The 12,064-nt window shown below is 42.7% G+C and overlaps 1 protein-coding gene across 3 annotated transcripts in view; it reads right to left on the reverse strand.

The window, feature by feature from the left end:
• BICD2 (BICD cargo adaptor 2) overlaps positions 1 to 12,064 on the reverse strand; it is an 84,274-nt gene that overhangs the window by 17,035 nt on the left and 55,175 nt on the right. The window lies entirely within an intron of this gene.

The following is a 12,064-nucleotide window of genomic DNA, read 5'->3' on the forward strand; positions in this document are numbered from 1 at the left end:
CACTCTTTTGATCTTGCCTTTTAGGGTAATCTGATCCGGCATCTGTGGAATGCTACATCAAATGGGCAAACCACCCCACTACCTTGAGGCAGAGTTGAAACTCCTCCAGCCCCACGATCAGGTGATCAAGCCTCAGTTATCTCCTTAATTTACCACTCTATTTCTTCTTTCTTTATTCTCTTGCATTTCTAGCTTTCCCACCATAGTTGGTCTCAACAGACTCAGGTTTGTTTTATTTTTCCCCCTTCTCTCTCTCATTTTTCATCTTTTTCCTCATCTCTCCCTCTCTTTCCTATCATACACCACTGCTGGGGCCCAAGCAACTACCCTCTGCTAAGGGCAATTTAATCCAAATAGCAGGGGCTCTAGTTTGCCTTCTGTGGGAGTGCTGCACAGCGCACAAGGCACCTGTGACAACTCTGCACAGTGCTGCGTGCTGCTGAGGAAACCTCTGTTGGACCTCCTAAGGTGATCTTGCCAAGTAGGACAATTCTGCCCAGCACCACTGGGTCCCTGCATTAAAAGGGCACATCAACCTGCCATGTTGGAGCAGAGTTTAAACCCCACTGGCCCCACATTCAGGCAATCAGGGATCAGCTATCTCTTTATTCTTACTTCCTCCTCTCTTCATGCCATCACAGCTAATCTTTAGTGAGCACAGTTGTTTTTTCCCTTCTTTCTCTTTCCTTTTTCTTTCTTACTTCTCTCTCTCTGTTCTCTTCTCCTCTCTTTCTGCTTTTGTGTTTCTCTTCTTTCCTTCCACCTGCCACTGCTGGTTTAGAGACCACTACCTTCTACCTGCAGCAACTCCGCCCACGCAGTGGGGAGAGCTACAGCCTGGCGCCTGTGATAGTGCTGCACACTGGACGAGGCAGTGCTACACACGGCACAGGGTTCATTTACCTCTTTACCCAAAGTTTTTCTCTCCTTTGCTGTTTTTACCTTTCTTCTTGTTCTTCCACTTTTTCTTTTCTCCTCTTTTATTTCTTTTCTTATTCTTGCCACAGTCTCAGCAGATTCAGTTTTCGTTTTTTGTTGTTTTTATAATTGCTTAGTCTTTGAAATTTTTTAAATGAGTGGGTTTTAGTTTGCATGGCATTTTGGCTCCCAACTTTGTTTTATTCTTTCTCTCTTTTTCTTTTCCTCTCCCTCACTTTCCTTCCACAAGCCACTATCGACCTCCAGGAAACTCCCCTCTGGAACTCTGAAGGCCCCCTTGGGGGAGCTCTTGTCCACATTTGTTGGTTTTACATGCAGCTGGGGAAATCATGCTAGTCCTCCATAGACCAAGCGGCTGGGGGTTCTCCCCTTCAAACGGCTTGGGGACCTACAGCCTAAACCCAGAGTCCTACAAGTGACTAGGGAACTCCTGCCCACCACCAGTGGGCCTCCATGCTGCCACGGGAAAATCTGCCCAACCTCCATGGTGATCTCTCTGACTAGGGTAATTCTGCCTGCAAGCTATGGTGCTCTACACCAAAGGGTACACCCGCATGCCCTTCTCAGAATTCCAGTTGCGGAGGGAAACACCACACGCCACCCGAGGTGCTACAAGCACCATAAGACAAACCACTCTGGCTTACTTATAGACCAGCCAGTGAAGCGACACCCTCATGAGCCCACAACAACCCAACAAGCATCACATGAGAGGACTACCCAATGCACAATGCACATTCAAAATAACAGAATACTGGATGGCTAGGGTAAGAGTCAAACCACAGGAAGATACAGTGGTAGCATGACCATCCAGTCCAGCTACCTGGAGGTAGTTCGTAGAAGCACTCATACCAGTACCCCAAGAGAAAGTCCTGTGTTCTTCGACTCTGGAAGATGGCTCCAGGATCCTCTAAAACAACACCCAGCCCCAAAAGCCTCAACAAGAAAGCAGGATAAACAGAAGACAATGCCGGAAAAAGTCATGAATCTAACAATGTGCTTAGAAGAAGTAGACATTGATCTGATACAGAAATAAATGTTCAGAATGCTGCTTGGAGTCATACAGGATAAGAGGGAAGCAATACAGAAAAATAATGAAATGATAGAGGAGATAAAGGCAAACCACCAAAGAAATAACAAAACACAGTAGCAAATTGACAGACTTTGACAACAGACTCGAGGAGGCAGAGAATTGCACAAGTGACCTAGAGGATAACTAAGCTGACCTCAGCAAATATGAAAAGTAGTCAAATAAAACAATCAGAGAAACTGAAAAAAAAAAGTGGGAGCCATGTCTGATGTTAGAAAGAGGAAAAAATATCAGAATAATTGGACTACCAGAACAAGACATAACAAAGAAGTCACAGTGAAAATAGTGAGGAAAACTTCCCCAGCTTAATAAATGAAAATCAGGCAACCATTCAGGAGGTCCGAAAGAACAACAGCCAGACTGAATCCCAAGAAGGAGTGACCAAGACACGTAATAATTAAATTATACAACTATGAGGAAAAGGAGATCAAAAGAGCAGTTATGGAAAAGCAAATAGTCGCATATAAAGGTACCCCATTAAGAGTATGTTCAGACCTATCAGCAGATACGATGAAGGAATTTTCTTCCAAAAATTGAAGGAAAACAACACAAACCAAAGAGCACTATACCCAGTCAAATTATCTATTGAGATAGAGAAGAGTCTTCCCAGACAAGGAAAAACTCAAAGAATACACAAAAAGGAACGCAGCCCTACAAAAGATCCTTGCCCGATTCAGTATGGGCAGAAGATCAACACTCACCGAGTGCAAATAAGAGACCATCATATTGAACAAGTCCATCCATAGGGCAACAAAGAGAAAACAGCCCCAAAGATAACATTGGGTGAATAGTGGAAAGGAAAAAAATGAAACACATAAACACATAACAGTAGTGGATAAGATAGGTAGGTAGGAAAACACCCAAATACCCAATACAAAAACACCCAACACAAAGGTATAAGATGACATCAGAGTCCACAGATGGATGTAATAACACTGAATATCAATGGCCTGAAACCAGGCATTAAAAGGGAAAAGCTAATGGACTGGCTCAGAAAATATAAGCCATCAATCTGCTGCCTACAGAAGACACATCCCAAGCTTGCAGACAAAAACAGGTGAGAATTAAAGGCAAATGGCAATGTAAAAAGAGCAAGGGTACCGATCTTAATATCTGACAAATTTGATTTCAAGGTATAGAGCATAACAAGACACAAGGAGGGACACTGTATAATGCTCAAGGGAACAGTAGACCAAGAACCAGTGAGCATAATAAATATATACACACCCAATGAGACTGGCGAAATTTATAAATCAAACACTCCAAAAGATGAAAAAAGAAATTACAGTCTCAACAATTATAGCTGGTGACTTAAGACACCACTCTCTGAAAAAGAGAGATCACTGGAAAAGAAACTCAACAAGGAGGCTACAGATCTAAACAGCACAATTGCACAACTTGATATTTTCAGAGCGTTCCAACCAAATGCAAAAAATTCACGCTCTTTTCAAGTCAACATGGCACGTATTTGAAGATGGAACACATGTTGAGACACAAGTTGAAATTGAGTGAATTCAAGCACATAGAGATTATAGATATGTCTCTCTGGTCACTGTGCTGGTAAGGCTGGAAATGAACAGAAGGATGGTGAAGAAAACAAGGGCAAACAATTGGAGGATGAATAATTTTCTACTGCAAAAGGAGTGGGTAAGAGATGAAATCAGGAAGTTTCTAGAAACCAATGAGAATGAAAATACAATGTACCAAATATACAGCACAAAACTTACATCAATTGGAGCAGAGTCCACAGAACAATCCTACTAATAGCAAGAGCATAGCAGTAATAAAAATCAGAGCTGAGAACACAGGAGAAGGAAAACAAGAAAACTCTGGAAAAATTAATGCAGCTAAAACTTGGTTCTTCGAAAGGATTTATAGAATTGATATACCACTGGCAAATATAACCGAAGAAAGGAAGGAACATACATTAATTGCAAGGATGAGGGATGAAACAGGGGATATTACATTGGACTCAAATGAAATCAAAAGGATAATTACACAGTACTCTAACAAACTCAACAACTTGGAAGACATGGATAAATATTTAGAAACACCATCTCTCCCCCAGACTATCCCAGATGGATGTCAAGAACCTCAGCAACAAATATGGTGAAGAAAGCTGATGGAACCAGCTATCAAAAGATACAGCATCTCCGGTCTTAAAGGCTTGAAGGTAAATAAGTGGTCATAGCTCAGAAGCAACAAAGCCCACATGGAAGAAGCACATAGTCTGCGTGATCAGGGGGTGTTGAAGGGATCAGGTATTAGGCATCAAAGAACAAAAATACAAATCATTGTTAATAAAGGGTGGTGCAGATTGGGGACCCAAGACCAATCTGTAGGCAACTGGACATCCCCTTACAGAAGGGCCACGGGGAGAAGAACCAGTCAGCTTGCATTGTAGCAATGATGAAACATACAACTTTCTTCTAGTTTCTAAATGCTCCCTATCCCCCACTATCATGACCCCAATTCTTCCTTAAAAATCTGGCTAGACCAGAGGATGTACAATGGTAGTTAGGAACTGGAAATACAGGGAATCCAGGACAGATGAACTCCTCAAGACCAGTGCTGAGAGTGGTGATACTGGGAGGGTGGGGTAGAAAGGAGGAACCAATTACAAGACTCTACATATAACCTCCTCCTTTGGGGATGGACAACAGAAAAGTGGGTGAAGGGAGATGTTGGACAGTGTAATATATGACAAATTGATAATTTATAAATCAAGTATTCATGAGGGAGCCGGAAGAGGGGAAAGGGGAAAAATGAGGAGCTGATATCAAAGGCTCAAGAAGAAAGTGAATGTTTTGAGAGTGATGATGGCAACAAATGTACAGATGTGCTGGACACAATGGATGTATGTATGGATTGTGATAAGAGTTGTACAAGCCCCCAATAAAATGATTTTTAAAAAACCTCAACAGACCCATTGCAACAGAAGAAATGGACAAGGTTATTAAGGAATTATCAACAAAAAATCCTCTGGGCCAGATGGTTTCACAGGAGAATTCTACCAAGCATTAAAAGAACTGACACCAATCCTACACAAACTCTTCCAGAACATAGAAAGACAGAAAACTCCCAAATTCTTTCTATAAAGCTAGTATAACTCCAATGCCTAATGCTGAAAGGATCCCAAAAGAATTGAGAATTACAGACCGATATCCCTAAAGAACATTGATGCAAAAATCCTTAACAAAATACTGGCCTATAGAATACTAAAGCATATAAAGTAAATAATTCACCGTGACCAAGTGGGATTCATATCAGGGATACAGGGTGGTTCAAGATACGAAAGACCCTCAGTATTATTCGCAATATTGGCAGGAAAACTGATAAGAACCACATGATAATATCAATAAATGCAGAAAAAGCATTTGACAACATCCAACACGCATTCCTGTTTAAGACACTAGAGAAGATACGAACAGAAGGAAAATTCCTCAATATTATACAAGCTTTATATGAAAAACCAACAGACAACGTGGTAATCAATGGAGAAAAGATGAAAACAATTCCACTGAAAAGGGGGTCCAGACAAGGATGTCCCTTGTCCCCACTCCTATTTAACATTGTACTATAGGTCCTAGCTAACAACATAAGAGAAAGAAGACATCAAAGGCATTCATCTGGGCAAGGAAGAGGCGAAATTATCATTATTTGCAGATGGTATGATTCTATACATCGAAAATCACCTAAACTCCACAAATGGAGTGTTGGAAGCAACAGAGGAATATAGGAGAGTGGCAAGATACAAGATCAACAAACAGAAGTCTATCACATCAGACAAGATCACAGAAGAGGCAATTACAAAGGTAGTACCCTTTACAATAGCCAAGCACAAACTGAAATATCTAGGGATATACCTGACTAAGAAAAATGAAAGACTTATACGAGGAAAATTAAAGAATACTATTACAAGAAACCAAGAGTGACCTAAAAAAAATGGAAGACTATCCCATGCTCATGAATTGGAAGACTCAATATAATAAAGATATTGGTTATGCGCAAGGCACTATATAAGTTCAATGCTATCCCAATACGAATACTACCATCCTTCTTCAAAGAATTGGAAAAGCTGGTTACCAACTTCATATGGAGAGGGAAGAAGCCCAGAATTACATGTATTATATGGCCACAGTAGCCCAAAGTGTGGTACTGGTATAACGACAGATATTCAGACCAATGGAAAAGAGCTGAAGACCCAGAAATAAAAACATCAGCGTAAAAGCAACTGGTTTCTGATAAGGGCCCCCCAAAAAATATCAAATTGGAAGCGGATGCCCTCTTCAATAAATGGTGCTGGAAGAAATGGTTATCTACCTGCAGAAAAATGAAGCAAGTCCCTTACCACACAAGAATAAACTCGTTAAAACCCCAAACAATTAGGGCCATGATAGAGGGAATTGGGACAAACCTTGGTACAGGGAATACATAGGGTTTCGGAAATAGGGAAGGAGACAAATACAGAGGAGTCACAAATAGACAAGTAGGATATATTGAAGATAAATCACCCATGTGCATCGAAAGAATTCACCAAGAGAGTAAGTAATAAGAGACCCCAGGGGCTGGGAAAAGGTCTTTAGCAATGACACATCAGACAAAGGCCTTATTACTAAAATCTACAATACTCTGCAAGCTTACAATAAGAGAAAAACTGACTGCCTACTAAGGAGTTGGACAAAAGACCTGAACAGAAGTTTCACAGGGGCAGAAATCCGAATGGGAAAATGTTCCCAATCATTATCCATAGGAGAAATGCAAATTAAAACAACTAAGGTACCACCTAACACCCTCAAAGATAGCCCAATTCAAAAAATCAGAAAGCAGCAAGTGTTGGAGGGGCTGTGGAGAGACAGGGACTCTCATCCACTGCTGGTGGACCTGTAGCTATGTACAGCCACTATGGACATTGACTTGGCAATTTCTAAAACAGACGAGAATTGAGTTACCATACAACCCAGCAATCCCCCTACTGGACATATACCCAAAGAGGCAAGAAGCAAACTAAGGCCAGACATCCGTGCTCCAATGTTCATTGCGGCACAGTTCACAATTGCAAGGAGTTGGAAACAACCCAAATTTCCATCAACAGATGAATGCATTTAAAAAAACTGTGGTACATACTTACAATGGAGTACTATGCATTGCTAAAAAGTAGTGATGAACGCATGAAACATATTGCCGCATGGGAAGAACTGGAGGAAATTATGCTAAGTGAAGTAAGTCAACGGCAAAAGGACAAGTACAACATGAGTCTGCTGAGGTAAGCTAAAAAAAAATGCAAAAGGGGCATAGGGAAAAACTACTGTATACAAATATTCCTGGGGTAAGGTCCAGGTAGTATAGCAGGGGCTAGACAATATCCAGGAGTACATATATATGGTAGCCAACTAAAATGGAGGGGGCTGGTAAAAATAGAGAAGTGTAAGGGGGAACAGGGCACTAACCCACCAAAGGGGAGGGGATTGTTTATATTTCCACAGGGAAAGAGGTACCAGACTTAAACTCAGTGTTCAGGAATGTGAATGTAGTGTGCTGGCATGGAGCGATAAGCCAGTGGAGTGGTCTAAGGGCCTGGCCGCAATCCCAACTATGTGGACAACCACCACCCCTACCCCCAGAAGAATTTACTTTAGAGGACAGCACTGAAGCTGCAGCTCAGGGAGAGGGACATGTCTGATCAAAGTACACAGGAGCAAATGAAGGGGGAGGAAGAGAGAGTAGAGCACATCCTGGCCAACCAAGCCTGGAGGACAATATCCCCGCTCAGAACAGCCAATGCACAGAATGGTCATATGGGTAGTCCCACTATGAGACACTTGCTGACCCATGGCTCTACGGAGGACAACACTGGACACTCAGTGTTGGGATTGGCCTGGTCTGACTGCACAGCTCCGAAGAAAAACACTAAGGGCGTGTGGCAGAGCAGGGAGTTCCTGAGGGAGTGCAAAGGATAGACTTTGAGGCAAGGGTGTGGCACCCGATTGGACTTGACTGGAGGACATTCCTAGAGGTCAACAAAGAGACCTTAAACTATTTACCAGTTTTTCCCTTTTTAAAATTTTGTTTATTTTTGTTTTTTATTGTTGTCATCATTGTGTTTTCTTTTGTTGCTTTGTCTTGCTATGTCTTATTTTTTTTGTGTGCACATTACTATCTTGCAGATCTACCTAGATAAGATAGGCTGGATCAACATTCTGGAGGAAAAAACAATGGGACTAATGGTTCCAGGGGACACGAAAGAGGGGAAGTGGGAGAAAGGAGGTGGTGTTGACCAACCGAAGGACAAGGGAACAATAATTGATTCACAATTAGTGGCAAGGAGTGAGTATGAGGCCTGGTGATCAGGGCAATCTAACCAAGAGAAATTACTGAAAGTCAAATGAAGGCTGAGCATGATAGTGGTACAAGAGGAAAGTAAAATGAAAGAGAGGAAAAAAGTAGGAAGCAAAGAGCATTTATAGAAGTCTAAATATAGGCATGTACATATGTAAATATATTTATATATGAAGATGGGAAAATAGATCTCCATGCATTAATTTATAGGCTTAGTATTAAGGCAGCAGATGGACATTGGGCCTCCACTCAAGTACTTCCTCAATGCAAGAACACTTTGTTCTATTAAATTAGCATTCCATGATGCACCCCTTCCCGACACAATCACTGAAAATGAATGTGTACATAAGAAAATATGGTAAAGAAAGCTGATGGGACCCGGCTATCAAAGATATAGCTTCTGGGGTCTTAAAAGGCTTGAAGGTAAACAAATGGCCATCTAACTCAGAAGCAACAAAGCCCATGTGGAAGAAGCACACCAGCCTGTGTGACCACGAGTTGTCAAAGGGATCAGGCATCAAAGAACAAAATTTCATATCGTTGTAAATGGCGGGGAGGGGCGGGGAGTGCAGATTAGGGTCCCAAAGCCCATCTGTAGGTAATGGGACAACCCCTTAGAGAAGCGTTCTAGGGAAGAGATGAGCCGGTCAGGGTACAGTATAGCAAAAATGAAATATTCAACTTTCCTCTAATCCTTAAATGCTTCCCCCACCAACTACACGATCATGATCCCAATTCTACTTTACAAATCCAGCTAGACTAGAGGATATACACTGGTACAGAAAGGAACCTGAAACATAGGGAATCCAGGACAGATGATTCCTTCAGGACTAGTGGTGAGAGTGGCAATACTGGAGGGTGGTGTGAAGGTGGGGTAGAAAGGGGAAACCGATGATAAGGATCTACATATAACCTTCTCCCTGGGGGACAGACAATAGAAAAGTTTGTGAAGGGAGGGAGCTATTGAACAGGGTAAGACATGACAAAATAATACTAATTTATAAATTATCAAGGGCTCATAAGGGAGGGGTTAGCGGGGAGGGAGGAGAAAAATGAGCTGATACCAAGGGTTTAAGTGGAGAGCAAATGTTTTGAGAATGATGAGGGCAACAAATTTACAAATGTGCTTGACACAATAGATGTATGCATGGATTGTGATAAGAATTGTATGAGTCCCCAATAAAAGGAGTTAAAAACAAAAAACTTTTGTACCATAATAAAGGATAAACTCGCTGCCATTGAGTCAATGCTGACCCAGAGTGACCTGCTGTGTGTTTCCGAGACTGTAATTGTTTATAAGAGTAGAAAGTCCAGTTTTTCTCTTGCCAGAGCTGCTGGTGGTTTTGAACTGCCGACCACACAGATTATAGCCCAATTAGTAACCTCTACACACCACCAGGCTCCTGCAATCAAGAATACAACATAGTATCTGTTTTTAGTACCTACCACCCAACATACATACTGATCATTTCAGTGCTGGAAAACATGACTCTAACATATAAAAATACTTTGGAAAATAAGGCTCTAAAATTATAAAGATGGGACGACTGGAGCCAGCATCCACTGTTCGCAGAAAAGAAAAGACATGCTGGGCCAAGAGGTTACTGCCCACACCCTAGTGGACACTGAGATCTCCCTAAAGAGCATGGGGTTAATAATAAGGGCTGACAGGTCCCAGGGATCCATAGATACAGGATGTCATAGTCCTGGTAACCCAGACCCCCTTTCTGTGGTCAGTGAACACATCTCAGGTGGGTTTCTGGGGACAGAGAACTACTATGGTTCCCACTCTTCCAAGCATGGAGATCAACAAAAGAAGTGAGTATCAGTGAGGGGAGGGTCAAAAGTATTGAAGTGAAGGGCTTCCTCTTCACTGGCTCCCAGCAGCAATGCCCAACATGTGTACCTAAAGTAAAACACTACTGAAATTTAATTACTCATGGGACTAGCTGAACTTATTATAGCAAGTCTACCACTCAGCTCTCTCCTAGCTTTCAGTCAGGGAACCAGTCCTCCAGGCAGCTGAGTCCCCTTGCTCCTATACTCTATGTCAGATGGAAGTGAGATTATGCCATGCCTTCATGGAAGCCTCTTATAGCATCTTGCCCATATGGAATTCAATCCAAACCCTCCTTGTTCAGGGAAAAGCTCCCTTGACCTCCTGGGGACACCCATACCCAATCTCCTGCCCTTTTTTCATTGGCCTCAAGGCCCTAGTCCCTGCTCAGAACCACCCTCAATGGGGTCAGGGAATGGGACACAAGGTAATGAACTACAGTGTTCTCCCTACAAGAAGACTCTAGGATCATTGTTTTAGAGATAAGGAAACTGAGGCTAAATGATGCTTTGTCCAGGCTTCATTTCTACATCTTACCAGGAGTCTAACCATACCAGTTGAACCTAGGAGAGGTGCAGTGACAACACACACAGAGTGGTCATAATGGAAGGGACATCTGTCCAAGGAAAGGCCATACCTCCCACCCTCCCGCATGAGCTGCTCCACACCCACAGCATGGTTAGTTTGGTTGGAAGCCCTGCAGATAGATGAGATACAATATTCTTACCAAGGAGAATCAGGGGCTTAGAGTCATAGAAGAGGGGTGAGATGAGTGCACCCATATGGGCACACCTGGATCTCCCAGCTTCCTGCCCTATGGCTGTCCTGGCCCACACTGGTGATGGCTTTACCCTTCAGCTGCTCAGCCCCTGTCAACTATCCGCTTCTACTGTCTCTGTCAGGATGAGAGAGGTGGGGACTACATATTCTCTGGCCTCTCTGCCTCCATGGTAGTCCCCACAGCCCATTTCCCATGTGGCAGACGGTCCATGACCTGTGCAAAGCTCTCATACTTATCCTCCAAGACCTTCCATGGTTCTGCTGGAGTTTATGACTACGCCGGTTGAGCACATCATCTGCTGTGATATGCTCATGATGCTAGCAGCACACCCCAGGCACACTCAGGCTGTCACTGTCCATTCTCCCCACACGGTCCCTATGGGCTCACTATTGCACTGTTTCCCTTGATCCCCACTAGAAGTTCAGCTTCTTGGGCCAGGGCATATGGTACAGGTCTCACTGAGCAGGATGACCACCTTACTTTGCTCTGACAGGTACATCTGAAGTATGATCAGTTGTGTGGTACATCATTTTACGTCAACTTGAATTTTTATGAAAGTGTAGGGGTGGACTTCAACATGTCAATCAGGTCACAGTCTGATGATGCCTCCTTGGGTGTGTGGCCTTCTTATAAGAAGCTGAGAATTTCTCTTTCTCTCTGCCTTCCTGCCTGCTGGAACTTGCCTGTCTCCAGGGGAAGTCCCATGTGGGTCACCCATCCCTGAAAGCTGTCAGCACCCTGCCATGTTTCCACCAATTTTGGAGCTGCATGATTCTGTACCCACCACTCTTGTGTTTTTCCTGCTTTCTGGTTCACTTTACTGTGAACCAGTTTGCAGCTACCGAAAAAGGACTTACTAACATCAGAGTTATGTAGTTGAGTTGGACTGGGCTGGGATGCCTTCTTTTGATATAAGATTATTTGTTGATATATCTGTTGTTCCTTCTTCTACATATGAGTGTCACTGGACTTATTTCTTTAAACAACTTGTTTATTTAACACAAGCTGTGACAACTGGTGGGGGGGAGGTGAAACTCCCCATAGATCTTTTCTTTTATTTATTTTTAATTAAAAAAATAAT

Source organism: Tenrec ecaudatus, chromosome 5 (genome assembly GCF_050624435.1).
Source record: "Tenrec ecaudatus isolate mTenEca1 chromosome 5, mTenEca1.hap1, whole genome shotgun sequence".
In the NCBI taxonomy this organism is placed as follows: Eukaryota; Metazoa; Chordata; class Mammalia; order Afrosoricida; family Tenrecidae; genus Tenrec; species Tenrec ecaudatus.